This window comes from Falco peregrinus, chromosome 5 (genome assembly GCF_023634155.1).
Source record: "Falco peregrinus isolate bFalPer1 chromosome 5, bFalPer1.pri, whole genome shotgun sequence".
Lineage (NCBI taxonomy): Eukaryota > Metazoa > Chordata > Aves > Falconiformes > Falconidae > Falco > Falco peregrinus.
This window is the reverse complement of record NC_073725.1, coordinates 32,675,035-32,690,904: the sequence shown is the minus strand read 5'-3', so window position 1 is coordinate 32,690,904 and position 15,870 is coordinate 32,675,035. Positions and strand designations below refer to the sequence as shown.

At 39.7% G+C, this 15,870-nt stretch overlaps 1 long non-coding RNA gene across 1 annotated transcript in view; it reads left to right on the top strand.

Annotated features, from left to right (window-relative positions):
• Positions 1-15,870, top strand: part of LOC114011632 (uncharacterized) — a 46,105-nt gene extending 30,235 nt beyond the window's left edge. Inside the window, exon 3 of the long non-coding RNA XR_003553622.2 lies at positions 15,348-15,870. This is a non-coding gene — a long non-coding RNA (uncharacterized LOC114011632). The remainder of the gene's footprint in view (positions 1-15,347) is intronic.

The window sequence follows — 15,870 nt, the reverse complement described above, 5'->3', positions numbered from 1 at the left end:
AGTGAAATGTGAAGGAAGATTTCAGCCGATGCAGAGTCCATCTCTTCTGCTGATTTGGACATTCACTCTTGCTATGAAGAATGTATGTCTTATCTGTAGCCTGAAGGTCTGGGCTTTCATTTTTTGGCCACAAAAAGATTTCCCATCTATAATACTACCCAGTACTATCTCTTGTAAAGGTACAGGCACACTAGGTTTCAGTAATCTCTCGGTCTTCTTTTATTTCTCTCTTATTTATCACTGTTCAGTCTCTCAGACAGCTAACAAGCTACTCAGCTGAACACAAAGGAGTTATTTTTGTCTCTAAGAATACAGCGTGAGGCCTACTACATACAGAGTACAAAACATCAAGGCATTCATGACAAAAATCTAATTTAAGAACAGTGCTGTCAAATTCTCAGCAGTATCAAAGTGAAGAATACCTTGATAAAAACAGTTATATGTGTCCCCACCTTTTACAAGCTTTGCTTCATCATGCACATAAATACTCTTGGAAAATTAATTAATTGAGGTGGACCCCCCTTGCCCTTGTTTTTTTGACGTATAAAGATCATGTAACAAGAAGTGTGCCTGTTTCAGGCTGGTTGATGATTTTTCATTGGATGATGGCTATTTGTACCTCTGCACAGTCCAATTAGACACTCTCTCTAGAAACATCTTACAGTAGAAAGTCCAGAATCATTAGACTGATTTCATTGAAATGTACTGGTTTATGAATAAGTAATACAGACATTGTCTTTGATTCTAAAGCTAGACACAAATCAGGAGGTTAGTGCTTTCATGGACATGAAACTAATGTGTTCCTAGAACTTGTGGGATGACAGTTGGTGTCATTTGATGTGAACTGGGGGCAAGGTTACGTGTTGAGGCAAGTAATGTGGTTTCAGACCAAAATTTCCATTCCCTAGAGGTATATTTTGTCTGCATTTCATCAGGGCAAACTCTTGCATCTGCAGAAGGCCTTAGCAATTATACTGATACCCCACATACCATCAGAGTGCTACAGTCCAGGTGCATACCAACAAATAAAGGCAGTGAATGCTGACACTTTAAACTACTTAAGGGTACATATAGTTGCTCCTCATGTTTCATAAGTGCTGTAGAATTTACTGAGAAGTAAAACCACTTTTACGAATAAACAAATATTAAATACAAAGATTGGAAACTAATTAGAAAATTAGAGACAATACTGTTAATAAAAAGATGGAGCACAGTATTAAATAGGATGCCAAATAGCTGTACATCATTACTAATCAGTTTTACATCAAATTATGAGCTCTACTTCAACCATTTCATAGAAATCTATGAATCAAAGCCAAAAAAGGCCTGAGTTCTTGGGCTTTTCGCTGTTTGTGTAACTGTTACTTATTTGTCATTCAGGGCCAATTCTCCACATAGGAGGTCACTCGCCATGAATCATGCTGCTTGAAAAGCGGCTGAAAGATGGATGAGGCCAAGTCACAGCACTGTGCTGAGGGAAGTCTGCTGAGAGAAGGACTGATATGCACAGGGCAGGAGCAGAGGGAGGCCATGGAGCCGTGAAGCCACCTCCTGAGCTATGGTAGCTCCAGAACCTTCCTCTTCATCCAAAGCAGATGCTGGAAAGGACACTAGGAAAGAAACACTGACACTCTTCAAAGTTAACTCAGTCACAACTGTGAGTGTGGGATCTACATTGTATGGGGTCATTTACCCATTATTATGTATCTACTTGTCCAACAAAGAAACGGCCTGTTGGCAACAGTTCTCATACTGCAGAGGAAAGAGGAAATAGCAGGAGACAACACCTTGGTGAGAGCAGTGACAAAGGTAAGGGGAAAAGTTTGCAAACCTATGTAAGTTTTATTAAAATGTTGAGCACTGTAGTTTTTACTGACTCAGCAGATATGGTTGGGCACTTGGTACAACTGAGACCATTAATTTAAGAACCAGCTTTAGATTGACTTTGAAAAAATATTGGAAATGTTGGCTTAAATATCAAGAATTTATGAAGCATTTTGTACAGATAGTAATATAGCCTATTGCCACTGAGCTCTTTCAGTTTAGTCAACAGATACATAATGAACAACACACTACAGGAAACATAGATTCTATTTTTATTTTCTGTTTTGGTTTTCCTGTCTTACTATTCTGTTAGTAGATAATTTAGTGATATTATATACTTTTGTAAACACAGAACCAGATTCCACTCAAATACACACCTGTACCCCTATTCAGCAAAAAAACTTTAATTCTTACCTTCTGGCTTTCTGTGAGATTTTTTTTTAGTCTGTCATGTTTCCTTTCCCTATTGTTACTACAGACTTCATGGGGTACTATAAGTGAAGATTCACCAGAATTCTCCATTGTAAGATTTTCCTTTTCTGCTGGCTTTTGTCCTGGTGGGAGATAAACCATCTCCTTCACATTTTCTGGAACACAGATGGGTATGGGCAACATTCTTCCACTACCGAGTCATTAATCAAAAGAATCTATTTTTCCACTTTTTAGTGGCCTCCCTTTTTCAAAATTTTGTCATTGAGTAGACTGTTGAATACTTTCTATTTATATAAGCCCAACCTTTTCCTAAACCAGCTTGAATTGATTAGTTTAGTGTCAATATTCTCTAAATCATGCTGTTTTTCTACACTGTTAATAAGATACGGACACTTCCTGCCTCCATGGGTCATTGGAAGATGAAAATGGGCAAAATGTAATGCAGCAATAAAGAGTCCCATGCACCATGATTTCTTCCAGATATGGTATTTTGATAAGATTTTTTTTTTTCTTGATCGTTCAAGTACTGCAAAATATTTGTGAGTTTCAAAAATCCAGTCAGTATCTGTGAAATAGATATAGCACCATTCCTCATTCTTTCAGGCAGTTCCTAAGGGATATGTTGCGGGACACCATCTGGTGGATAAACGTAGTTAAAGCAAATATTTATATTTTGCAAACAAGTTCTTTTTTTTGTCCTATTAAGTTCATATTTGCTAGGATACCTTACAGTTTCCCTAGCCTTATCTAGTCTCATACTAAAGGAAGTTTAGAAATACTATTCTGATGAAGATCCTTCACAAGTGTGGCCTTTAAGTAACCCAGACTGTGAAAGACCTTTGTGCTTAAAGTTCTACTTGAATGTTGATGACACCTATGGCTGCATTTCACTATTATCATTTTTGCATGTGCTTCTGAAGTATTTATCGTGCTTTTATTCACATCACAAAGCAATCTGAAAGCATAGAAATTAGGTTGCTTTTGGATGAGATCAAACTAGAAGATATGCTCCAAAAGCAGACCTAATGCTCTCCAGCCACAGGACCAGGCTAGAAATACCCCTAAATAAAACTTGCTGAGATGTGTGGTGTGGTTGTTAAGTTCTCGGCACTCTTTCATGCCACAAATCCTTTCCCATTAGCCTGTGCTTCTTATTAATGTAGACATTATTCTTGTGGCTTACCTGAACCTACCTGCAGAGCAGAGACTACTTAGATGGGCTTTGTGAATCTGACTGGAAAGGTCAGTCCATCCAGCAAAGTGAACTTCAAAATGGAAACACAGATGGGGCAGGCTCCTGTATGCTGGAAAATTTGTTACATGCATCTAAGGTATGTAACGTAGTAGCTAAGTAAAAAGCTCTGCATCAAAACTTTTTGCCTGAGTCAAAGAGTCCAGATCAATTAATTTTCAGAACAATTTTTTTTCTTGGTGTGATAGGATGAATGTTTTGAGAGATTTCCTTAGAAGCAGGCTATTCTACTGAATTTCTTAGCATTTTGAATACAGCATTTCTGGTGTGTGTTATATATTTGCTTGAAAAATGCATTGTCTGCTACTTTTGTATTTCTCATGAAGCATGAAGATAGACAGGGTGTCTTTTTAAAAATTAAAACAAAATGGAGACAGACAATCACATCTGTGGATAATTATAGCTGATGTGCTGAAAATTTGTAGATCTTTTCTGATCTTTTGACATCCTCAACAAAACCTCACGCAATCATCCTCTTTTTATGCCAACAAAATGAGTTTTATAGCCTGGACTTTTCTACATCGTAAGTGTAAAAATAAAGGAGTGTGTTGGGAAATGTTATGGGCACCACTATATTTCTAACAAACTGTAATACCTTGTTGCATGCTGGCTTCTAGGTTAAGTCTGGCTGTAAGTTTGTAAGCACAAGCAACCATGTAGTACTTTCACCTTCTATGGTACAATATAGAATCTTAAAATGTACAAGCTGTATATTTAAAACGAAGTAACCACAAAGTCTTGCAATTCAGAAAGCAGCAGTATTCCTGTAAAGAGAGGACATAATTTACTGAAATTGTTTTTACAAGGCACGCCCAGTTTTGAGTTTTATGAGGCCAAGACAAGTAACACTGATTTCTTAAGTTATTTTAGCAACAAACAACTATTCAAGCTTTACATTCACTTTTAGGATTAGTAGTAATGCCTATCAGATTGATGTTTGCATTTAAATAGAGCTCTTCCTTTTATTTTAAGAATGTAAGAAAGGCTTTACTGGGTCAGACCAATGGTCTATTCAGCCCCGTTTTCTGTCTCCAGTAGTAGCAATATGAGAGGCTGTTCACAGAGAATAACAAGCCCAGCTCTTTTCAGAGGTCCATTCCTTTTTCACTTCCTATGACACACCATTGTTGTGTTAGGGATGTCAGAGGTACATCCCTACCCTATGGCAATGTTGTCCATCTCTTTGTATAATCCCTTTTTGAACCTGTTGACATAGTTTGCCTCTACAATCTCATGTGATAGTGAGTGCCAGAAGTCCACTACTTTGTCTTTAAAGAAATTCTTTGGTTTATCTGTTTTAAGCTGATGTTCTGTTATTTTTATTAAGTTCTCTTATTACACCTTATTACAGAACTATAAGTTCTGCCTTCACCTTATCCACTACTTTCATGACTTCACAGCCCTTCACTGCTTTTCTTCCAGCCTTCTCCTTTCACTGCTGAAAATGCTGAACCTTTTTAGTCCATTCGTCTCATAAGATAGCTGCTCAATCCCTTATTAATGTAAGCTGCCCTTAGAGCTACATGTTGCTACACAGAATGCCAAAATATTTTTTAAAATGTTTGAGATTTTCTCAGCAAATTCTGGGATCCAACTGCTACACTGATGAAAAGCAAACTGAAGGTTTCCATATTACCCATCTGACAGCTGCTTTTCTAGTAGGAAGGTTACTTTTCCTTACTGCTTATTTCTAATGGTTCAAAAAATTAATTCTGGAGAATATAGTTTGATTTTCCTCCTTACTAATTCCAACTTACTATTTTTTATATACATATATATGTTAGTTAACTTCAAATTCAAAATTTTGAGGAGTACCTTATTTTTGCGAAAGCAGGCCAACATGTTTAGCTGTGCTTCAGTAATACTTACGCTTCCCTCTAATGTGTTATTTGGTTATTCTTTTAATGCATTTATCTATCTACAGCTCTTTTAATTACATTAGGCTCTTCTGGAATGTCTTTTAAGTTTTCCTCAAAGACTCTGAATCATATATGTTCATTGCCTTCTCTGGCAGTCAGTATTTTTCCTGCTCTAGCAACTTAGGCTCAACAGTGGTTTTGAAAACTTTCCTTTTCACTTTCATTTGAGGGGTGTTTTATTCCACCTCATAGGTCAGAGGTTTAATTTTGCATTAGTAACAAGTATTATGTACAAGTATAGAAGCTTATGGCCACAGGTAGCTATCTTCTTTTCTTCCAGGAGAAAAATACAAGCATTGTGCTGACTGTTACTGATTGATAGAACACAAAGGCCTCATTCATTCTCATTTCAAGGTCATCACTATGTGATCTTCTTTGAACAACTTGCAGATAAGCATCAAGAAGTCCTCATGAATAACAATGACTAAGCTGTCAAGACAGTAATAGTATGATTGAAGAGAGCATCCTCTAAATGCAACCTATTCTAAGGAACGTGGAGAAAACTTCTATGCCTCACAGTTGTGATAAAATGGGATGTGCCATTTTTAATGTAATGGATTACTGACTGGAATCAAGTCTTAAACAAATGGCTTACTTAGCCAAGCAGAGAGGAGTTTTGACATTTTGAATAAAGCAGAGTGATGTGCAGGAAGCTCAGAGAATATATCTTTCTCTGGCTCCTTTGTTCCTCTGTGGGAGGCCACTGTATAGCATTCAAGGAAATTCCTTGATGCTGTGGAGTTTCATATGAACTGATTGACAGGATACACAGTTTGGCATAATTAGAACCATAGAATCATAGAATCATTTAGGTTGGAAAAGACTTTTAAGGTCATCAAGTCCAACCATTAACCCAGGACTGCCGAGTCCACCACTAAACCATGACTCTAAGCACCACATCTACACGGTTTTTGAACACCTCCAGAGATGGTGATTCCACCGCTTCCATGGACAGCCTGTTCCAGTGCTTGACAACCCTTTCAGAGAAGGAATTTTTCCTAATACGCAATCTAAACCTCCCCTGGTGTAACTTGAGACTGTTTCCTCTTGTCCTGTCACTAGTTATCTGGAGAGGAGACCAACACCCACCTCGCTACAACCTCCCTTCAGGCAGCTGTAGAGAGCGATAAGGTCTCCCCTGACCCTCCTTTTCTCCAAGCTAAACATTCCCAGTTCCCTCAGCTGCCCCTCATAAGACTTGTTCTCCAGACCCTTCACCAGCCTCATTGCCCTTCTCTAGACACACTCCAGCACCTCAGTGTCTTTCTTGTAGTGAGGGGCGCAACACTGAACCCAGTATTTGAGGTACAGCCTCACCAGTGCCGAGTACAGGGGGATGATCACTTCCCTAGTCCTGCTGGCCATTTCTGATACAAGCCAGGATGCTGTTGGCCGCCTTGGCCACCTGGGCACGCCCAGCTCCTTTTCTGCCAGGCAGCTTTCCAGCCACTCTTGCCCAAGCCTGTAGCACTGCGTGGTGGTGTTGTGACTAAAGTACTGGACCCAGGACTTCTCCTTGCTGAAACTCATACCATTCGCCTTGGCCCATTTATCCATCCTGTCCAGATCCCTCTGTAGATCCTTCTTGCCCTCAAGCAGATCAGTGTGCCCCTGCAACTTGGTGTCACCTGCAAACTGACTGAGGGTGCGCTCGATCCCCTTGTCCAGATCATTGATAAAGACATTAAACAGGACTGGCCCCAGTGCTGAGCCCTGGGGAACACCGCTTGTGACCAGCCGCCAGCTGGGTTGTGCTCCATTCACCACCGCTCTCTGGGCTCAGCCATCCAGATAGTGTTTTATCCAGCAAAGAGTACACCTGTCCAAGCCCTGAGCAGCCCGTTTCTCCAGGAGAATGCTGTGGGAAACGGTGTAAAAATCTTTACTACCAGACAACATCCACAGCCTTTCTCCATCCACTAAGCATGTCATCCTGTGACAGAAGGAGATCAGGTTCATCAAACAGGACCTGCCTTTCATAAACCCCTGCTGACTGGGCCTGATCCCCCAGCTGTCCTGCACAAGCTATGTGATCACACTCAGGATGATCTGCTCCATAACCTTCCTCGTCACCGAGGTCAGGCTGACAGGCCTGTAGTTTCTGGATCCTCCTTTCTGCCCTTCCTGTAGATGGGCATCACATTGGCTAACCTCCAGTCTTCTGGGACGTCCCCCCTTAGCCAGGGCTTCTGATAAATGTTGGAGAGTGTCTTGGCGAGCTCTTCTGCTTCTTCGGGTGGGTCCCATCTGGCCCCATAGACTTGTGCATATCTCAGTGGAGCAGCAGGTCACTAACCATTTCCTCCTGGACTATGGAGGCTTCATTCTGCTCCTCTTGCCAGACCTCCAGCTCAGGATGCTGAGTATCCTGGAGGTAACTGCTCTGACTATTAAAGACTGAGGCAAAGAAGGCATTAAGTACCTCAGCCTTTTCCTCATCCTTTGTGGCAATGTTCTCCTCTGCATCCAATAAAGGATGGGGATTATCTTTGGTCCTCCTTTTATTTCTAATCTATTTGTAAAACATTTTTTGTTATCTTTTATGGCAGTGGCCTGCTTGAGTTCTAGCTGGGCTTTCACCTTTCTAATTTTCTCCCTGCATAAGCTAACGACATCCTTATAGTAGAGTGGAACGTTTTGTCTGCCTCTTCATCCTGGTTGGGTGGTCTGTAATAGATTCCCACCAGGATATCGACCTTGTTGCACCCCACCCCCCCACCCCCCCAATCCTTACTCATAAACATTCGACCTTGTTGTTACCCTCATTAAGCTCTAGACCATCAAAACACTCCCTAACATACAGGGCTATCCCACCACCTCTTCTTCCTTGCCTGTCCCTTCGGAAGAGTTGATAGCCATCCATTGCAGCACTCCAGTCATATGAGTAATGGCATCATGTTTCTGTGACTGGGACTATGTCAGTCTTCCTACTGCATGACGGCTTCCAGATCCTCCTGTTTGTTGCCTGTGCTTCAGGCCTTGGCATGGATGCACTTCAGTTGTGCTGTTGATCTCACCTCCAACACTGGCATGCCACCCCCAGGCTCATCTCTAGCAAGCCTGGTTTTATCCCCTTCCCCCTTGGAATCTAGTTTAAAGCTCTCTCAGGAAGCCCTGCTAACTCCTGACCTAGAACACTTTTCCTGCTTTGAGACAGGTGAACCCCATCTGCTGCCAGCAGACCTGCTGCTGTGTAAACTGACCCATGCTCAGCTTCATGCACCACTGTTCCCTGCAACTGGCAGGATAGAAGAAAACACTACTTGAGCTCCTGATCCCTCAACCAGTTGCCCCAAGTCCTTGAGGTCACTCTTAATTGCTTCTTGTTTTGACTTCATCACTGACCACTGAAAAACCAGTAATGGACAATAGAGGGCCATACCAGGCAAGAGTTTTTTAGTAACGTGCCCCACGGAGGCAGCAGACTTCCCTTTGGGTTGGGCCCAGTCAGTGTATGAGGCCCTCTGTTCCTCTCAGCGTGGAGTTGCCAGTGATGACCACCCTTCATTTTTTTAGCAGAGGCAGTCACGATGCATGGGGTTGACTGACTTAGCCTAGGCAAATCCTCCAGCCTGGACAGCCATTCATCCAGATCATCATTTTCCTGGCCCTCAGGTTCCAAAGCCTCATTGTCTATTCCTGATCAGGATTACAAATAGCAGGGGTGGCAAAGATCCAAACTGACCTATACTGGTGGAATAATTCAAGTAAGTATTCAGGCAACCGTCCTGCAAACACATTTAGTGCTTTACATTCACGTGGAGTTCAAAATGCTGCAAAAATCTCATGGTATGCAGCACAATTGTGAGTTCCCTGCTGGACACATTGGTTAATAACATGTTGAGGTACCACATGAGACGGAGAAAAGATGTACAACAAGGTCCTAAAAAGTGATAAACTGGGTTTATTCACTGCCTAGATAAACTTCATAGAAGTAGGATGCATGTGTGAAAATTGGATGGTAAGGATTCCCATGCCCAGCACAACTAGGAATGTCATGTATACTAATTAAGCAAACAGAAACAAGAAAATAGTTTGTGTATATTTTTGAGGTGCATACAATTCACAATAGAACAGGTTTCCAGTCCGTGCCAGATAAGCCTAGCCAAAAAGGATAATTCATTGGTTTTATGCACCATTGCACAGTGTCTAAAGGCATTCATAATCTATGGTTGATTGCATTTTTAATACTGCCAAAATGAATACAATCTCCTCTCTGTTGAACAAGATCATAATATTTATATTGACAATTAGAACTTTGAATAATACATAGTCCCATCACGTCTTTTCTATAAAATTAAGACTCTTTTAAGTCTGAAATTAAAAACAGATTGCACAGTTCAAATAGTTAGGATTTTGTCAGCGTTCTTCAATTAAAATTGCTTATTTGTGCAAGTTGTGTCTTTGTCATATGAATATGAGAATACATTCTCACAGTATGGACTTGGATTCAATTCAACTTCCAGTTTTTCTTGTTCTTATAGTAAGCTATCTGCGCTCTCAAAATGAGATAGAAAGGAAGTTCTTGGTTTGTGAGGCTGAGAGAATAAAACTGCATTCCCATTTAAATATTGTTTGTCTCAAAAGTTAGTATTAAATACGGAGATGTCTTTCAAGTGACCAAATTCACTTTGACAAAGCACAGGCTGAAGGAGAATATGTTCTCTCTCTGGGAAACATCCCACTTTTCAGCCAAAATTTGGAATGAAAAGTTATTTCAGAATTTCTCATGGAACATGAAACAGTCACTATATTCTGTGGGTGTCCCAGTCAAGCAAGAATGTAGGATCACTTTTAACATACCCATTTTCAGGCACTTCATAAAATTCTTCTCAGACTCGAACTTCACTGCATGCATTTGAGTATTTTAAAAGTTTTTAAAACTGTTTATTAAGATGTCTTTAAATCCACTTTCTTCCCCCACCCCCCCCCACCCCCCCCACCCCCCTTTTAATTACAGGGAGCCCTACTATTCGGGCATAGATTTGAGTGCGTGCCAGTAGATCTTGATTTTATTTCCATCACTGCCACTCTGGGCTTTTAGAATTCTGTGCTTTGAATTCTCCATGAGTATAACATGGATAAAAATAATTTCCTTGGTATAAAGCTTCAGGATGTATTGATAAAAGCACCTCTTCACACAAACTAATGAGATTAATTTTGGTTGCTGGGCTTACAAAAAAAGCTGTAAGGTATCTAGATATCCTAGAACAATTCTGAGACCTAAAGTGATTGATCTTTCTTTAAGGGAACAGTTTAACAACCTTTCACCTGCATGGAAGGCAAACAGGCAGTCCCAGTCCCAGGTGAAGACAGCACCTGCCACACTCATCTTTTTTTAAGGGAAGTTTTTGTTGTCAACAAAACTTAAGGGGAAAAAAATATTAAAAAAGCTAAGTGGAATAGCCTCACCATTGCAGTATATCCAGTGGACCAGCAGTTACATTTTACTTATGGAAGGCTTAGACTGAAATTCTTGCTGCAAATTTTGCAGAGGAGTGATTTGGGGCCTTTTGTACTCTTTGGATTTGGGGCATAGAAAATCTCAGAAGAAAGTGCACACAGAAAGATAGATGCGACTGGCATGTTCTGCTGATACTGGACAGTCTGTGGGACAAGAGGAGTCCATTTGAGTACAGTGCCCCTGCCCAAAATTTACCTGTGAATGTTTCCTTCATTCTTTACTGGCAGAAGAAAGGGGCACTGGGCTGCTTTGGGCACCTAACTCCCATTTTCTGTTACCTAGCTTAGTTTACAGCCTGCCCTGCAAATTGATTTCAATTAATCCTCTCCTAGACACCTAATTTTTCTAGGGCATTGAGCATGTCAGGTTCACTGAAAATTCTGAATTTCTGTGAGAGGGTTTCCAGGAGTCACCAATAGTAACTTTTATAATTCATGTCTCCCTTTTAAATCTAGATAAAGGTCTGCTTGTGAGTGTTAGATAAAAAGGAAATAATCTTTCCTCCATGAAGAATGCCACTGAAGCGAGGCATTGCTTTCTCCTATTTTCACACAGTTACATTTCATAATGGGACTGTTAAGATGAGGCACTTACTTCTTTATTTCTGACCTTGCCTTTACGTGTCTACGATTCCACAACTTAATTTTATTCTTTCTTCTTGTCCGCTGTTCCTCCACTATCCTTGTGGCACGAAATGGCACGGGCTATACAACATAAGCGATACTGGATTGCTGATGTAAATGCATCTACTGAGAGTCAAAGTATAATGAGAAGCCGCACACTTAAGAACTTTAAAGACCAACAGTGAAGCCCTGAAGGCACTCAGAGCACTGAGGGTAGAGGTGTTGCGCTGTGTTGTTAGGAGGGCTGCAAAAGCACTTGTCCACACTGGCTGCTCTGTGAGGACCATGAGGTCTGACTGACTTGCTGATGTGACTGAGGATGCTTTGTGGTTACAGAACACTATTTTGGAATTTTACTGTGGGATGTCTCATGTACCGGTTCCAAATAATCATTTGTATAATTTTTGAAGTTCTGTGAGAATTCTGCAGAACTGCTTTCTACCTTTGTTGAAGCTATTTCTGAAACATTAATTGGGACATCTTTGGTTCTTTAAGGCAGTTTGGGAGAAGATCAGAGAAAACTTTCAGGATGTGCTGTTTAATTTTAGCAAACAAATTGTATGCCAAAGCTGTTTATGTATGTGGTTAGCACAGTAAATGTGTGTGTTTGTGGGGAGGGGTGTTCGGGGTGTGTGGGGAACAACCCAGAAAGCCAGTTGCACGGAATGGTAGTTTAGCTTGTTCTTATTTGTGGTGGGGCTTTTTTTTCTAGCGATTATTTGGGAAAAAACAGTATTTAACTACAATCCCATCTACTCCAGAGTTAAATATTCAGCACTGCTTACTAGTAATCTAGCATTAGCATTAAACCAAATAAGATTTACTGGCAGTTATTAATGTTCTAATACTACATGTTTCAGACCGTTCTAGGAGTTACTGTGTAAAAAGATTGCAGATACATACCCCACTCCAGTAAATTCCCAACAATGCACTGGCAGACACAGGAAATCCTGTAGAAAACTATCCCCGTGCACACTAGGCAGTATTTTATTCCTGGCCCTACAGAATGCACCTTGAATACTGTGTTCCACCTCAAATACTGTGCTTAGTTTTGGGCCCCTCACTTCAAGGAAGAATTACGGTGCTGGAACGTGTCCAGAGAAGGGCAATGAAGCTGGTGAAGGGTCTGGAGCACAAGTCTTACGAAGAGCAGCTGAGGGAACTGGCGGTGTTTAGTCTGGAGAAAAGGAGACTCAGGAGAGACCTTAACACTCTCTACAACTACTTGAAAGGAGGCTGTAGTGAGGCGGGGGTCAGTCTCCTCTCCCTGGTAACAAGACATAGGACAAGAGGAAGCAGCCTCAAGTTGCACCAGTGAGGGTTTACATTGTGTATGACGCAAAATTTCTTCACTGAAAGGGTGGTCAAGCCTTGAAACAGGCTACCCAGGGAAGCAGTGAAGTCACCATCGCTGAAGGTATTTAAAAGCCTTGTAGATTTGATGCTTAGGGACATGGCTTAGCAGTGGACTTGGCAGTGTTAGCTTAATGGTTGGAATTGATCATCTTAAAGGTCTTTTTCCAACCTAAATGATTCTATGATAATATTTTAATCAAGGCAATTACATATATAAAGTGTAGTTTCAGAAAAGGTGTAAATTTTTTTGTTCTCTTTCAAACTGAAACCAAGGAATAGATTTAGAAGCTATTTGGACTTCTAGAGTTACAAGCAAGTGTCTAATATTGCCTTCCAAAATGCTTAGCATTCATAAATCAGTTTTCTTAGTCAATCAGATTGCTAAACATCAATTTTTAGGATTTTTTTAAAAACTCACTAGAACTGCACTTTGTCCTAGAGCATGAGAGACTGCAGTACTGGATTTTTTTTCTAGAGAACCCTAATTTTATCCCAAGCTACTGTATTTTTTGCTTTGGGGATATTGGTTACTAAGGCTGAAGAATGAATACAATCTGTTGAAGCCGGGTTCACAGTTTCACCTTCTTTTTCCCACTTTGGCATATTCACAGTTCAGATACAGTTCTGAAACAGGGTGTAAAAACTATATTCCTGGACATAAAGAATGAATTACAAAATAACAAAAACTAGAGGATTTTCAGAGGATGGATGTTTGTTACTTTCTGAAAATCTAAAAAATTAAAGTGCATCACATTGGGAAGCAAAACTGTGGAAATAGTGATGGATAGTTTTGCATTCATTTCATGGAATATATGTTCTTTGTTTAAATTTAAAAAGTTGGGGAAACCAAAGACTGAAGTTAATCTTCTAGATAAACTAATTTCTTCTTGATTATGTGGACTAGTTTAACCAGGGTGGTTTTAATGTATCACACATAGATAAACTGAATCAACACTAATATTACAGCATCCGACCTTAAATTTAATCTATGATTTTTTGTTTTAACCAGGGAAAAGAATTTTGAGACAGAATAATTTGAAGGCAAATAAACCCCAGCTGTATTATGAACTGTCTGACAAAATGGTAACGGTCCTGGAAAATAGGATTACAATAAGCAAGACAATTACTACTAAAAGACAGTAAGGAAACTAAGAAATAACTAGAAGGCATCCACTCCATTTTGCAAAAGTATTTCAAAATTCTGAACTATGTCCTTGTTGAACAGAATATTTTAAACATTTATGTGAAATGCTTTGTTTCAAAGTAGTATTTTTTAAATCCCTACATTCTGCTTTTACAATTCTCCTTTCCATTCTGATGTCACGTAAGTTTCCTGGATCACTAAAACTTCCTAAAAATTTTGGGCTTTAGCAAAACAGTGTATTTGAATAATATTTCTTAGGTGAAAATCTTATCACCTTGAATGAGTTAAAATAACAAAAGTCAATGCTATGTATGTATGTGTGTGTGAGATTAGAGGGGGTTTTTATCACATTGGACATACACCTTTTAATGGAAAGTTATTCCTACTTATCAATAAGCGGGCATGCAAAACGGAGAGCTTCCTTGTATCAATAACTGTTAACTAACAGCAAATCTTCTGTTCCCTCAAGGCAAACAATCAGGTGTAGCTCTGACACCTGCAGCTACTGGAAACATTTGTCTAAGAAGTAATCAAACTAGTGGGAACCTGGGGAAATAGAAATACAGTAAATGGATTGAAAATACGTCAGCTGGTACTGAGAGATTGTACAGTCATGAAGTACTACTCTTTGCTAATAAAACCCACCTAGAACTCACCAAATGTTAGCTCACTGTGGTACTGGAGCAATTATCAAATGTTTAGAAGAGAAGAAAACTGTATTGTGGATTGAAGCAGTCTTTATACACCCAACTATATGAAGGTAGACAGATCTCTAAGATGACAATTCCTTTTAAGGTCTGCTGGTACACTTTAAAAAACACATCTATTAGTTTTTTAAAAACAGATATTCCTTTAGAAGTGGAAGTGGGCTTTACGCATATGTGATTTTATAACTGTACATGTCTTTTTAAAAAGAAATCACAAACTATGCCTGACAGGGATAAAAGCCAAATTCTCAAAGGTACTATTGTACCTAGAAGTCCAAGTAGTTGTCTAAAAGCTTTTTATAATTCATGTAGTTTGAGTAATTCCTCTGCATTTGACAGTTCCAGAAAGTCTGTATTGGATTCACATTGTGCTCTGCTACAATGACTATTACTTGGTTTGAATTCCCTACCTCTTTTACAAACATATTCTCAAGTATTTTTCTCCCTCATACAGTTTTGTGAACTTGAAGTCGTATCTTTGTTAGTCATGTGCCTAAATAATGCCAATATATATTGGTACACATAGCATTCTTCTGCATAGCACTGCGGGAAAATACTATGAAAAAGGAGAATATGGGTATAAGAAAACTTTAATCTAAATTTATTGAACTCTTTCTACCTGACAGTGAAATCATCATGCCTACCAGCTGTAGAGAAACCTCTAAAGTCAATCACAACAACGTAGTTTGTGAGAATCCTGCAGTTCTTGAAGCTGTTCTTCAAGTACCTTCTCCAGCCCTTCATCAATGTTACCTGCTCCCTTTTTCTCAAACATGAAGGTAAGAAAGAAGGAACAGAATCAGAAACAGTGGTGAAACACAATTGTGCTATTTTCATTCTGCTGCTAATTGGTAATATAACAAATTTGGGAATGTGATTATAGAAACATAAGAGGAGGAGAATAGTGGACTTGATCTAGGTCCATTCCAGGCCTAGATCCTATTTTCTGTGCAGGACAGTACTGTAATGGTGGCTTTTGCCACGTACGCAGATTCAAGAGACAACTGAGAATTAATCACTTCATCACCTTTGATACACTGCTACAGTGCCCAGATGTCATTTGATCCTAACTCTTACTAACTTCAGCTCCTTTTTAGTACCTTTAGCTTAGGTACGGTACTGAGTACATGGTAGTAAATAGAGAGTAAG